The following is a 16,594-nucleotide window of genomic DNA, read 5'->3' on the forward strand; positions in this document are numbered from 1 at the left end:
CTTCCTCAAAGTCCGATCCGATTTCCTCATCTTCTGCATCATCCGCCACGTTAGGCATATCACAAAGTTCTTATACTAATTCATCATCAGTATCTTCATGTTTATTATGTCTCATTTATTGATGAGCATACTCGCTATGTGTGGGTGTATATATATGATGAAAACGAAATATGAAGTGTTTGAGATATTTAAGAAGTAGAAGGCAAGGGTTAAGAATCGCACAGATAGGAAGGTGAAGACTTTAAAGTCTGACAATGGTACTGAGTATACTTATGGACCTTTCCAAGAGTATTGTGTACAACAAAGTATTGCTAGACACTGAACAGTCAGGGGCATGCCTTAGCAGAATGGGACGGTAGAGAGGATGAATAGAACTTTGTTTGAAAGAGCAAGATGTTTGTTGTCTAATGCCACTCTAGGCAAAGAGTATTGGGCAGATGCAGTGTCCATAGCGTGTTACCTGTATAATAGGTCACAAACTCCAGCTATAGATTGCAAGACGCCTTATGAGGTGTGGTCAGGTAACCCAGTTGATTACAGTATTTTGCGAGTGTTTGGATCGACTGCTTACTGCTATGTGAAGGAAAGCAAGCTAGATCCTAGAGCTAAGAAGGCAATATTCTTGGGCGGGTAAAGGGATACAGATTGTGGTGTCTAGAAGACCACAAGTTCCTGGTCAGCAGAAATGTTACCTTTGATGAGACTTCCGTGTTATCTTTCAGTAAGCCAAAAAAAACTGGGCAGAATGGTGAGTTTATAGAAGTTCAAGCTACTGATCTTGAGTTGTCTGATGCAGCAAATGACTGGTTGGTTCATGATGAAGTACTAGATCATGGAACCATGCAGCAACAGGAAGAAGAGCATGAGCACCTGCAACTTGTAGTGGCTGACCCTAGGCCAAAGAGACAAGTTAAGGAAGTGCACAAGTATGGGCATGATAAGCCGGTGAAACATTATGGTCAGGTGGATTTAGTGACATATGCACTGAATATTAAAGATGATGAGCCATATATCTTCAAGAGAAGATGTTAGAGATACTCATTACAGAGATTGGTTGGTTCCTATATAGGAAGAGATGGAATCTCTTGATAAAAATCACACATGGGACCTTGTTATATTGCCAAAGGGCAAGAGGACTATCAACAGTAAATGGGTGTTCAGAAAGAAAGAGGTCATTCCTAAGTCTGAGAGTACTGGGTACAAGGCAAGAGTGGTAGCAAAGGGTTTCCCATAGAAGGAAGGAGTCAACTACAATGAGGTATTTTCCCTGGTGGTCAAACATACTTCTATTCGTGTGTTATTGAGTTTAGTTGCTCATTTCGACTTGGAGTTAGAGCAACTTGATGTGAAAACTGCTTTCTTGCATGGAGACTTGGAAGAAGAGATCTATATGAGACAACCTGAAGGTTTTGTTGTTGCTAAGAAAGAAGATCATGTGTGCAAGTTGAATCAGTTATTGTATAGTTTAAAGCAATCGCCAAGGCAATGGTACAAGCGCTTTGACACATTCATGATGCAACATGAGTATACCCGAAGTAAGTATGACTTTCGTGTTTACTTTCGTAGGCTTCGTGGTAATGACTTAATCTATCTCTTGCTTTATGTGGATAACATGCTTATTGCTTCCAAAAATATGGTGGAGATAGACAAGTTGAAATCTTAACTTAGCTCTGAGTTTGAAATGAAGGACTTTGGTGGAGCCAAAAAGATATTAGGCATGGAGATTGACAGAGTTAGGAAGAAGCAACGGCTAGTTGTATCTCAGAAGAAATGCCTTCAGAAAGTAATTTCTCGATTTGGTATGGAGAATACAAAGCCAGTTTCTACTCCTTTGGCTGGGCATTTTAGGCTTTCAGCTAAGTTATCTCCTAGTTCGGTGGAGGAACAAAAGCATATGTCTCATGTTCCTTATGCTAGTGTAGTGGGCAGTTTGATGTATGCTATGGTGTGCACATGCCTAGACATTTCACAGGCAGTTAGTGTTGTAAGCAGGTATATGACAAATCCTGGTAAGCAGCATTGGGAGGCAGTGAAATGGGTATTGAGGTAGTTGAAGGGTACCTTGGATGTGGGATTAGTTTATGGTGGAGGTACTTGTTATATATGTTAATGATTATGTGGATTCAGATTATACAAGTGATCTAGATAGACGACGATCGACTACTGGTTATGTGTTTATGATGCATGGTGCACCGATTAGTTGGAAGTCTATGCTATAGGCTGCAGTTGCTCTATCTACTACAGAAGCAGAGTATATGGCAGTGACAGAGGTAGTGAAAGAGGCACTATGGCTTCGAGGTCTTCTAGATGATATGGGTATTGAGTAGAACAATGTTGCTTTATATTGTGATAGTCAGAGTGCTATTCATTTGGCGAAAAACCAGGTTCATCATACTCGGACCAAGCATATTGATGTCCGTTATTATTTTGTGCGGGATGTAGCTGAGGATGGTGATGTAACACTTGAGAAAGTGGGCACCCATGACAATCCTGCTGATATGCTGACGAAGGTTGTCACCGGAGTTAAGTTCCAACACTATTTGAACTTGCTCCAAATCCTACATGTTTGATTAGAGCCCTTTGTGGGCATGGCTCTTCGGGGCGGTTGACGACAAGTTCGGGATATGATTTGAAGACTAGTGCTTCTTGATAGATGTGTTTGGCTTGGTTTTATGTGTTAAAACCTCACCGAGGTGGAGAATGTAGAGCAAAAGGGTTGTTGCGTTTTTTCTTGTAAGGTGCGACTCGCGCCCTAGTTGGCTTGGAGCACAGCGCGACACGTGCTCCCTTGGAGGATTTGTACTTAGCCAAATTTTGGGTTGAGGGAAAGAAAAGTTACTGAACTTTTGTGTACAAATTTTATTAAGCGCGCTTGCGCTCACCTACGCCTAAGGCAAGGTGCGACTCGCTCTCGGACCCCTTCACAGACACATCAATTTTTTCGGTCCAGTATAAAAACAGAAGTTAGGTTAAGTTTTCTATTCAACTTAACCTAACCAATACTAGAACAGAGACAGACATTGAAGAGTGCATTCTAAGTGAGTGTTTGAGTGTTCATTCTTTGTGAGTGAATTGAGAGCTCTTGTAATCTGTTACTTTGTGTATCTAGTAAAGCTTGGATCTCGCCGGTGGACGTAGGCATATTGCGGAACCACGTTATATCCGTGTCTTGTGGTTTGTTCTCTTTTACATTAGTTTCTTTACTTTATATGCTTGTTAGTTGATATTGAGAAGTGTTGGGATAGTACTTGGATGGTGTTGAAGTCTTGTCTTGAAAGAATAATCAATCCTTGTGTAGATTTGATTCTTTCCTGTAGTGGATAATATTGTTTCCGCTTTAGTTATTCACAACACGTTAACCTTCTCTTAAATATCGCTTCCACTATAGCCAAAAGATCTTTTTCATCGTCTCCATTTACGTATTTTTCGATCATAGCTTTGAAATCTTCATTGCTGACATCTTTGACATCCATAGGGACATCTTTCTTTGATGAAGAGAAGAGACTTGAAGTTTGAATGAGTTTTATTAGTGGGAGGGAAAAGAGATGGTAGTGATATTATTGGTTTGAAGGGTAAGGGTCTTGATGAAAAATGGTAGTGTCTAGTACAGATTACAACACTACAGAGTCAATGGTAATACCAGAAATTTTACCATTAGAGATGCCAGTAATTACACTACAGAGTCAATGGTACTAGACACATTAGAGATGCCATTAGAAATTTCTGGCATTACCAATGAGTAAATTACCATTAGAGATGCCAGTAATATCTTGGTACAGAGAGGAGCAAATGGTAGTGTCAATTATGGTTTGATTCAGTCGGACCGATTGATGTTTATTTAGCATTTTTTTTAATAATTACAATAATAAAATGAATAAATACGTGTTTCAATTCAATATAAATTGGTATTATAAATCAAAATGAATTTTTTGTACAAGAAACACATAATAATATGTTGGTTCGGAATTAGGACTATCTTGTTTAGGTGTTAGATTCAACTGTTTTTTTTTTTTAAAAAAAAAATAGAACTGAACTGGTTTGCCAGTTTAACTTAGACCGAGGGGTCCAACAAAAAATTCTAATTTTTCACCAACCCAAACTGAAAATTTACCGGTTCGAGTTGAATCCGGTTCAATTACTAGACCAACAATTCTAATTTTCACCAACCCGAATTGAAAATTTACTGGTTCCGGTTGAACCCAGTTAACTTACCAGTCCGGTATTCTAAACACTGCTTTACAGTGTACAAAGGTTAAGTTCTTAACTCACAAATCTCACTAGGTGCGACCGCACTCCCAGATTTGAAAAACACAGTTTGTGTTAATGTCTTAAGCAATACTTTGTATGAGATTAGCAGATTAGCTTTGAATATCTACACTTCAAAGAATCCATACGACCATACCTCAATATATTTTTTAGAGAAGTTGAAGTACGGCATGTCTGCATTCCCAACATAACATTATGGAATTGTTGAGTTATGAATCGGAAGGACATAATAATAGTTTCGTCATTTGGTGGATCCCCTAGAAGCATGTATATATTGTTTTTATTAGCGCCAAAAAGTGAAATGGGTAGGAAGCATATGGGTCTCCATCACTATCAACCTCACGCAGGGTAGCTAAGGAGAGATGGAAGGGTCATCAATAGATGCCTCTTTGGACACTAGCTAGCATGTGAATCATACGTCCATTTGTGATTGATATTTAGTCATATGAATCAAGCACCCATACCGCGATATGTTATTTAGACACTAGTATATTGCCATTGCCATACGGCAAGGAAAAGCCCACTCCATACACTGAAAAGCCCAATCAAAGCCAGACTGCCCACCAAAAATCCGGCAGCCTTTGTTGACTTCAGTAATGATCTACTACTCTTGTTGCCCCTTATTATCCTATCCACACTATATAAGTCTTAGATCTGCCATATCATAAGTAGATCAAAAGGTTAGAGATTGTTTTTGGGGGCCCACACCACCCTAATTTATTATATAATATATTAGTATATAATCCGTACCCACGACACTGTTTCAAATTAGGCCCAAAAGAACCCTAACCAATTGAATGATAAAAGCCCAACTCACAAAGAAGCCATTGTTGACCAAATCAACAATGATTCAGTACTTTTTAAAATTAACATTTTAAACTGCACATATCCTATAAAGACTTTAGATCTGCCCATGTCATAATTTGTGAGAAAGCGATTACAGTCGTAGCCGCCGATAGGGCCCTGCGGCCCCACACCAAGCCTTTTTATTAGATAGATTTCAGATCGAATCCAAGTCATGTGCGCTGATTGCTGACTGTTAACTTCTCTGTCTTTGGCAATTCTCATATTATATGGCGAGAACAAAGTAATCGATGTATATTGAGTGGATTCTTTTGATGATTCCAAAAGATCAAATTGGTCTTTTGTTAATGAACGAAATTAAATATATTTGTTAATTATAGTAGTTCGTGAAAGGATAAACAAATAAATAATTTGTAAAAAGCACTCTGCAATGGAATAACAAATTCAATTTTCTAGCTTTACCCCCCTCCCCCAGTTTTTTTATTTAGAGGTTTAGCCCCCCCTCCCCCCAAGACCACACCACATCACATCCAAATCAATCATGCTTGACTGTTATCTTTTTGGTCAATGCATATAAAAAGACTTCATTGCCTTTTCCCCTTTTAACAATTTTCTAGCTTTACCCCCCTGAGTTCTTTCATCTAGAGGTTTACCCCCTAGAACTTAGGATAATTTGTTTTACCCCCTTAGTTCTTTCATCTAGGAGTTTACGGTTCTTTCATCTAGAGGTTTACCCCTAGAACTTAGGATAATTTGTTTTACCCCTTAGTTCTTTCATCTAGAGTTTACCCCCAAAGACCACAATACATCCAAGTCAACCGAGTTTGACCGTGATGTTTTTTGTCAAGACAAATGAAAAGACTCTAATGCCATTTTCTAGGTATAATTACATAAATACCCTGTGACTTTGGCAAAGGCAAAATTGGAATTCAAATCATCTATGACATATGTCATGATCTTGTGAACTCTATTCGATGGCTACCACCAATCCTTATCAAATGACATCCACACTTTTAAGATTATGAAATTACATAATTACCATAAATATAGCATTATCTTCTTCAAGCCATACACCACTACCACATAAAAAGACTTCATTGGCCTTTCACGGTTAGTTTTCTCCTAGCATACATGTAGCTTTTAACAACCGTGAGGTAGGGGTGGGAATTTGGCCCTAACGACCCTAACCTGGACCTGACCGACCTGACCCTAAGCCCTATAAAGCCCTCACAACTAAAGCCCTCACAGAGTTTAGGGCAGGGTTGGCTCGGCCCTAATGCCTTCTAGGGCAAAGGTTCTTAAACATAGGTCCGACCCTAATTCAACCCTCATTAGCCTGGCCCTAACCGGCCCTGTTTCACACTTTCACTATAAATACACATATCATAATTGTCCAACTCTTTGTTAAATATTTTCAATTAAAATAACATTGTCCTTTGTAATTTATCACTTACACCCAAGGGTACTTCCAATAACTTATCTTATATAACAAAAACTTGTCAACTTAGCAGCCATGAAGAACAATGAGCACTAGCCTAATAAAAAATAAGACTTTATTCCTTTGATCATCAAGTCAAAGTCCAGAACTTATTATTCTCAATTTATTTTCCCACTTACTTCTTATAAATTATATTTTTATTCACATCCAAGCCAAGTCTAGAACTAAAGGTTTCCTTCCACACCATTAAAGCGAAATACATAGCAGACATTTGTAACATAGAAACCAAAAAACAACCTTTGTCAGAAAAATGGCATTTGTAATCTCAAACCTTTCTCCATCACTTGTTCAAAAGCCAATATTTTCATTTCCACATACAAAGCTTGAATCACTTTTAAATTAGAAGAAAGGTAATATTATATTTGTTTAAATCTATTATGGAAACAATTTATGATATTGGAAATAGTTTAACAACTTCCCTGGCCCTTAACCAAAGCTATTCTGTTTCTTCTTTATATCTATTACTTCTTCCTTTAAAATGAAAATATAATTATTTGTCTATGTATTTCAATGTTAAATGTAATTTTAGTGAGGTTTGAGTACAAGGAAGAACAAATTCCGAACTCTCGATGTACTTCAGTTCATTAGATTGTGGATGTGCATTTTAAATTGTTGGACTTATCCAGGATTATTACTAGATTGGTGGGACTTTGAGTTTGTAGATCATTGTACATTTTTGTAATATAAATGAGTTTTAAAACTGATGTAGTAAAAAGAAGAAAATATATAGGCCCGGCCCTAAAGCCTTTAAAGAGGGCTTAGGGTAGGGTCAGGGCTTGAGATTTAGAATTGTGACCCTGCCCGACCGGACCTTATGCTGACTTTAGGGTCGGGCTGACCCGACCTTAATATTTGAAGGGCTTTAAATGTTTAGGGCTGGGCTAGCCCGACGTCGACCCGGCTCATTGCCCACCCCTACTATGAGGGTAATTATGTAATTTCATAATGTTAAGGGTGTGGATGTCATTTGATAAGGATTGGTGGTAGCCGTCGGATAGAGTTCACAAAATCATGACATGTGTCCTAGATGATTTGAATTCCAATTTTGTCTTTTCCAAAGTCACAGGGTATTTATGTAATTACTAGGATATGCCCGTGCCGTTCGGCACTAAACAAACTCGTCACGCCTTCGACGCGCTACCTACTACCTCTACATGCCCATGAACATTCTATAAACAACCTTAAAGCTGGAATTTTCTAAAGAAATAAAGAAAGAAATGAGTAATAAGTACTTGGCAAAGCCTCAATTGTTTTCTAACATTGTAAGAATTCTGATCCATACAAAAACTTACAACACACAATATTACAAAAGAATATCTAACTCAAATTCGCAACAAAGGATCAAGAAAATTAAGCTTTAAAATTTCAATTGAAGTTGTACATATCATAATATATATATATATATATATATTGAAGCCACTGCCATGTCTGGTTGACGAAGTGAGTTGGATCATTGTGATTGTTTTCATAAGTTATTTATCAAAACACAGGTGAATCTATGAGCTGGAGAAACTTTAGATTGATGTGTTCAAGATTTTCTTCAACTCATTCAGTTCACTTTCAGAATTTAGACATAAGGAAGCTAATGTCATTATTGGTGAGTCGTCATGGTGCTTGGATAATTAGCTCGATGCATGAATTTTCTTTCGCTATACTTTCTCCATTGAAATCCGTCACTAATTTGAAACCAATTAGTTAGACCAATAAATCAAAATTACTATACATAGATAAACTAAACATTGTCAAATGAAAATAATAGGTCAATGACTTACCATTGATCAAAGCGTGCTCCAGTGGAGTTAGACTTTAGCATTCCTTATAGTGGCTTCAAGGGCTAATTTGCATTGTTTGCTCCATTCATTCTAAGATGGTTATATAAAAGCTTTAACAAAATTACATGAGCCAAAAAAGAAATACTACAATAAGAATGTTACTCAAATCCAAATTGACTATACAATGAACCAAGTAAAAAAAGAGTTCAATTCAAATTCCAAAATAAATAACCATAAAACATTCTTCCGAATTACATAACCCATAAAACAGGGAAACAATCACAGTTGTTATATATAAAAGATCAGCTTTGAGATGCATCGTCTAAAGATTGATTGATAACATTAAAATGTATGACCATTTTCAAAATCTGAAAGCAATATAACCAATTAGTTGCATATGAGACTTGATAGACCATACCAAGAAAAAGGGTCTTTTTGAGTTATCCCCCCAAAGTTATGTCGAGTTTTGTGTTTAACCCCCAAAATTTCAATCATCACAATTAGACCCCCAATCTGTCTCAGAACTCTAAAAACACTGTTCATTTTTTCCATAATGCCCAAACTACCCTTTTAAGAAAATTGCGGGAGCAAATTATTTTCCCCCCCAATTAAACATGGCCCACTCCAATAATTTAGATTAAAAACCCCAACTTAGGGTTTTATTTTGCTTCTCACTCTATTTCTCATCTCATCGCTCGTCTGTTGAATTTAGGGTTATTTAGTGTGGAATCCATGATCTTAATAATAAGCATGAGGTGGTGGGTTCTAGAGTTTAGGTTTTAGTGCTGTGAAGGTAACTTTTGTTTCAGTAAATTGGAACCGAAACAGAAAAATCATTCGAGGCCGATATAGAGTTATCGATACTGGGCATTGGATTCAAAAAGACCCCAAACAATTTTCGTTACCGATATAGAGTTAATCAATATGAAGAACCGATATTGAGTTGAATTCGATACCGATACCAGTCCAACCCCAACAACCAGATTCGATACTGACACAAATCAATTACAAACAGTCCAACTTCGATACCCACCTCCCAAAAGCTGCGCAAAAACTTCTTGCAAACTTCACTGCATTCAAACACCAAGTTTCAATACCGAACAAAAACACCCAATTTCAACACCGAGTCAATTTCTAACATAAAATTCCAATACCGAATCAATCCCAAACAACCAAATTTCGATACGAATAAAAAACCAACAGCCTGAAGGTCAACAAAAAACCAAATCAAAATCCAAGAAATAAAGAAGTGGCTTGGACATCGGATTCAAAAAGCTTGGTATGGGTGGTAGCCGATACTACTCACCTGGAGGCGACATTCCATAGTTTCGGAAACAAAGTTTCAGATGAGACATATCACTTGGGGGCGAATTCAATACCTATGATCCTAATCCAAAAATTTCAGTTGAAAATAACCGATATTCGCGAAGAAAGAACTCAAAGAGTTTGACTTTGGCAAGATTAGTTTCTTAAAGTCTTGTTTGGATTTTTTGTTTAAACTTCGTCATTTCGGCTGATGGGTGGGTAATATTGGCAATGGAGATGGCCAAATGGGTATCGGTTTCAGAAGTCAGATTTCATAAATGGGTCTAAGAAAGATAATGGGTCTAAGTGACATCTTAGCTGGTTCACCACCACCCATTAGTTGTTGTTAGAGAGAGAAGCGAGCTGGATTTTATATGGTTGGGGAAGAAAGGAGTCAACCAATATCGGATAAGTCAAAGAGGATGTCAGAAATTTCAAATGGTTCTTTAACTTTCTAACAACTCTTTCAAAGGGGTAGTTTGGGCATTATAGAAAAAATGAACAGTGTTTTTAGAGTTCTGAGACAGATTGGGGGTCTAATTGTGATGATTGAAATTTTGGGGGTTAAACACAAAACTCGACATAACTTTGGGGGGATAACTCAAAAAGACCCCAAGAAAAACTGGTAGACTTAAACTAATAGCAGAAATGAAGAAGAAGGTGGCCGAAGCTTAAAATTTCAGTCTATCCTATTATAAACTAGGTATCACCCGTGCCTACGGCACGATTTTTTATGGGGTGCTTATTATGTTGTTTGTGGCATTAATCTTGGTACACTCAAGTATTTTTAAATGTGTGGGCTATGTGGGACTTTGTAGACATTTTATTTTGAAGTGGTTGGATTGCCAATATGTACTATGGTGGTGTCTCAGACCGAAAAATTGTGCCCTTCAGTAGTTGGAGCCTTAAAGTTGATCTAGTTATACAATTTCACTTTTTACTAAATGCATCTACTCCTTCACTTTTGGTTATTTAACCAGCATGTGAACTCATCCTCTTCCTTCTCATCCTACAACCAATAGTACTACATACAAAAAGTTATTCACAAAAACTGTTTGAAATGAATAACTAAGAGAAATTGAGTTGAAAAACAACCTTGTAAATGAAACTTTCAGAGTCTAAAATTTTGATGCAAACTCTATCACCATTTTCTCTTTTCTATTTCGAATTCAACTGTCTATATTTAGTGCAAATAACAACTTTCGGCATCTTTGTTACTTCGATCAATCACCTAAACATATAAACAACGAATCTTTATTATTCATTATTTACTATTTAGCAAATTTAATAGTAATGATATAAAAAGCTGTACTAATTAGTTCTCCATTTTTCATGTTTTTCACAACTTGGAAATTACAACCTAGATCTCCAATGTCCAATCTTCTAGGTATTACCCGATGGAATGTTCATCAAGTTTCTTTATTTGCATCATGTTAGAAAAATAAAAACAAAAATGATGTAAAGTTCATTTGTTTACTTGTATTTGCTCATTTGCTCATGTTCCCCGATTCAATATTAAGACATGAAATTGAAAGATAAGGTGAAAATTAACACTTCCACAAATGGACACCAAACCAAATCGATACATACCTATAACTTTGGCCAATGGCCATACACTTGCGCTTTCAAAGCATAGTCTGTTACACTAATTACATTGTGGGGTATCCTCAAAACAGTACATATCCTAGCGGCATCTATACCTTATTACTGGTGGTATAGCCCAAAAAGCTTAATTACACCATTTTGGAGATACGTCTATAATATTGCACCGCAATTAAATATCATATGATGAAACTGGAGTCTTCTTATGTCCATTGAGCTTGTTGGCCATGGCCATATGCATCCTAAGTCGGCGTAACTAATATTCTAAGTCCTAAAATTATAGCAACTTCAAAATGAGCCAACACGCGACGCAAGGAAATAGTTCGATCTCCAAAGCAAGGTGTGATAGTCGTAGGCCATTATGTGCTAAACATGGTCCAGCCCAAACCTAATGTGGTGTCTGAAGGCACACGTTCAAGACTCATGCTGCTTGTGCTTGCGCTTGTGCATTGGATAAGAATTGCTAATGCTTACACATTGCTAAAGTAAGCAATTTTTATCCCTGATATCAAAAGGAAAAGTAAGCAAGCTAAAACACATTATTAGAAACAAAAATTGAAGTATGAAACTACAAAACTACTAATCACAATTCACACCCATATTGCCGCATTGGATAAGAACTGCTAATGCTTACACATTGCTAAAGTTAGCAATTTTGATCCCTGATATCAAAAGGAAAAGTAAGCAAGCTAAAGTGCATTATTATAAACAAAAATTGAAGCATGAAACTACAAAGCTACTAATCACAATTCACACCCATATTGCCGCATTGGATAAGAACTACTAATGCTTACACATTGCTAAAGTAAGCAATTTTGATCCCTGATATCAAAAGGAAAAGTAAGCAAGCTAAAACGCATTATTAGAAACAAAAATTGAAGCATGAAACTACAAAGCTACTATCCTCACAATTCACACCCATATTGCTGCATTGGATAAGAACTGCTAATGCTTACACATTGCTAAAGTAAGCAATTTTGATCTTTGATATCAAAAGGAAAAGTAACCAAGCTAAAGCGAATTATTAGAAACAAATTTTGGAGCATAAAACTACAGAGCTACTAATCACAATTCTCAACCATATTGCTTTGAGCATGTTATTAGTTCAAAGATATGTACATGTACCCTCAAACAAATGACATTAAAGTAACACATCTTAAGCATATCATCTTTCAAGAAGAATAATGTACTGAGATAGAAAAAAGACAAAGCTTATGCGGTAAAAAGTAATATAGCATCGTTGAAAAAAACATATCAATTAACAGTTGTTAATCCAAAATCTAATTCCACTTAATTACTTTGTTTTAACATGACAATAATTAAAATGTCAACAATAACACTACCATCTCATGCAATACAGTATGTAGTCGATACAATTAATTGATGTATCTATTTCCATTCAAATTGCCTACTAATTTGTGATGCAAACCATAACCAGCCAAGCCCAATGCTTTATACACATTATGTTCAAACATGGCATTATGGTCTATGGTAGTTTAATACTTGAAAGTTTCTAATTCTACTGGCAATATAATTTTCAAAAAATAGGAAAAAAAAAAATCAATACCGGAAAAATTAAAAAGATGAACTATATGACTATACTTGAATCGTAATTATTTTGATTCTCATATTTGTAGAAGGAAATAGTTCTTTGATTAGATTTTGGGTTATGCTCACGGTGATAGTTGGGTGAAAAATGTTTAACTATACCTGAATTATAAGCTAATAAGATTTTATAAGCTGTGACAGAAAGATTTGAAGAGTAAAATGATATAAGCGAAAGCGAATGAAAATGAAGGAAGAGAAAAGGTTTGATGATCAGAAGAGTGAGAGGGTGCATTTAGGAAGAGAGAGAGAGAGAGTGATAGAGGGCGTTGTTAATTAAGAGAGCAGAAGAATACAAGAGTTTCAAATATTTATTGTGACATTGATCACACACCTTAATTTCAAGTGAAACCCTAAAATCACTAAGTGTGTTAGTAAAAGAACATTTAATTCATTATCTAATTCATTCAAAACGATCCAGAGCGTACACGTGTCACTATTCTAACTCTTGTTGCGGATGCTAACAGGAAACGCGCTTTGCGAGTTGCATACAACCTCACTTAAAAACAATTAATGTCATGACATTCCAAAAGAACACTTGAAAGTTAGAGCTAGCCCAGACGAAAAGGGGGTCTAGTAGTCAGGTGGCTCGTATGCAACTCAAAAGTGATTGTAATTAAGGGCTATAACTTGTATTCCAACAGAGGTTTGATTTATACATGTACGGTTAATGATCTGCAATAGTTGGCAACCACTAATGAAACCATATATAGCAAATCATGAAATTTACATGAAACTAACAAAATTATGAAAATCCATTGAGGTGGATAAGAAGTAGGTACTTAAGTATGCATGTAATAAAGCTCACCTCTTCATGCCCGAATTCGATGCCTGATTTGCGCTTGGCAGTTCCACAGTTCAAACACTTGAATTTCAGTCAAGCCCTTGACATTCCTAAACACAAAGAGTAAAACAAATTACAAATACAATTTCTAAGTTTTTCAAGTTTGTAGATCAAAATGACCGAAAATGGTTACAATAATGCAATATTTCGAAGTGAGAATTTGTCTGAAGGTGGAGAAGTCGAGTGATCACAAATGTGCCACTAAAATAGTTCAAGCATGTAAAAAATGCGTGTCAATAAATCGCTAAATCTGGACATGTAAAGAATCTTAGTTATAGTTCTTCCAATTGGTTCTACCTAGGGGTGGGAATTTAGCCCAAACGACCCTAACCCGGCCCTGACCGACCCGACCCTAAGCCCTATAAAGCCCTTACAACTAAAGCCCTCACAGAGTTTAGGAGGGGGGCCGAACCGCCCCTAATGCTTTAAAGGCGTGGTCGAGGCTAAGGTTCTGAAACATAAGCCCGACCCTAACTAAGCCCTAACCAAACCCTAGTTATAATTTCACTATAAAATACACAACTAAAACTATTCAACTCCTTGTTACATATTTTCAATTAAAATAACACTGTCCTTTGTAATTTATCACTTACCGTATGGTACTTCTAATAACTTGTCTTATATCATAAAAACTTGTAAACCTAATTGTTTCTATCTCACAACTCCCCGTGTAACCTAGTCGCCAAGAACAATAATGAGCACTGGGCCCTAGCCTAATGAAAAATAGGTTGACGTCAGTAAAAACTCATTCCATACTCTTATTTGTCTTTGTGTTCTTCAATGTTAAATGTAATTTTGGTGAGATTTGAGTACACTAAATAACGGATTTATGTCAGTGAAAGCTCATTCCAAAATGCGTCTTGTGCATTTTAACTGTAATTTTGAAATATAAATATGAGTCTCTATGTACTTCAGTTTATTAGATTGTGGATATGCATTTTAAATTGTTGGACTTATCAAGAATTATTACTAGATTGGTTGTTATTCAAATTTCAAAGTGGTGGGACTTTGAGTTTGCAAATCTTTGAAATTTTTTTGTAATATAAATGAGTTTTAAAACTGATGCAGTAAAAAAGAGAAAATATATAGACCCGGCCCGACCCGACCCTAAACTGTTAAAGAGGGCTTAGGGTAGGGTCAAGGCTTGAAATTTAGACTTATGACCCGGCCCTATGGGGACTTTAGGGTCAGGCTGGCCCAGCCCTAATAATTGAAAGGCTTTAAATGTTTAGGGCCGGGCTAGCCCGACCCGACCCATTGCCCACCCCTAGTTCTACCTTAGCTAATCTCTTAACATAAAACTTAAAGAGATTGCAATATACAATTTACATAAGCAATCAAAAATTGAAAAAACATAAAAATTAAAAGTAAAAAATCACAAATACTGATTTGTTATCCATCAAGTTTTGCTTCACATCTCTCACCAACATCGGGTAGCCATTTTATTTTCAGATGTACCTTAAAAAGAATAACAACCATGTCAAGGTCATCGTCATCTTACTCAGACATCAAGTATGTCAAAATAATATGCTTACCAGTAGTGGTCATAAACCATGTTTTTTAACGTCTTTATTAAGTAACCTATTGCTAGAGAGTTCGAGAGCTTGAGAAGCTCCATCCATGCTTTCACAAAACTTTCAGTGGCTCCATCTCGCATATAATCTATTCTTCCTATATGAATCTTACAGGTAGCCACCCTATCACTTGTTACCTAGAAAAGAAAGAAAACTTTGGATCATTTTGATGGGGGTAATAAAAAATTGTATGGTAGGGACGTAGTAGGCACACTAGTAATGTTTTCAACTTCATACACAAAATGAAAGATCAGTTTAGCGATTATAGCACCTAACCTCATAAACCGCTATCTGTATGTGATTACTTGAGAAGGAGTAGATAGAGTAGAACAACCTGCACTTCAACTAATTTCTACAGAGCTTTTCTTCTTTAATTTGATTGAGAAAGAAAAAAAGACAATATAATCAAATTAGGGAAAATTCGAAACATAAGCATAAGAAACATACTATATTTATAATTGCTAGTAAGCTCTATACATATATATTGACTGACATCAATAGCATAGGAAAAAAAAAGCCTGATCAAAACTAATGGAGCCATTATATAAGACAACTTCTCAAACTCAATATTAAAACTACCCTTGGAGATGTGGTTTGTCAAGTAAAACTACCTGGTCGAGGTTGGTGCTGGACCTGTGAGAGAGATGAGCTGCCTAATTGAAGTCATGGACGATTGAAGAGAATTGTGACAAATACTTTGAACAAACACCATGCAAGAACAATTAGTAAAAAAAGCAAGCAAATAAAATTCCTATGCAGTTCACGAAGAATTAAACTACCAGTTTTCCACAAATAAGGTTGTAGAATTCACCATTGACTGGAAAAAAAAAATTAAGATGTGGCATGTTAGTTCGTAGCACCTCCTTGTGTGACCGCTGAAGCACTTCCCATGAGATGTCTTTTGGTGATAACCCTGCATGTTTTTTTTCCATTGTACAATGGCGCTTGCGTTATTAGGTAAAAAATAACATGCATGGAGCTATTTTGATAAGACCTGAGGACACACGACCATCGAAACAAAAAAACGTATTCAGATAGACATTCAGAAAAGGTCTCAATCCACAAAAGTTCTTCAAACACAAATACACATTTGAAGAACTTTTGTAGAAATATTAACGATAAACAAATCATTTATTAACACATAACATATACTTACAGGAAGTAAACCTTATTGATGATATACAGGAAGTAAACCTCATTGACAATATTGAGCACATGCCGGCAAATCTAAAAAACTCGGCGATTAGGTCTCTGCAACCATATGTATTATAGTGAAAGATCAGTTCGAGAAACAATTTAAACACAAAATGCCAATATGGGAAAC

The sequence above is a fragment of the Coptis chinensis genome, chromosome 2 (genome assembly GCF_015680905.1).
Source record: "Coptis chinensis isolate HL-2020 chromosome 2, ASM1568090v1, whole genome shotgun sequence".
NCBI classification, from domain to species: domain Eukaryota; kingdom Viridiplantae; phylum Streptophyta; class Magnoliopsida; order Ranunculales; family Ranunculaceae; genus Coptis; species Coptis chinensis.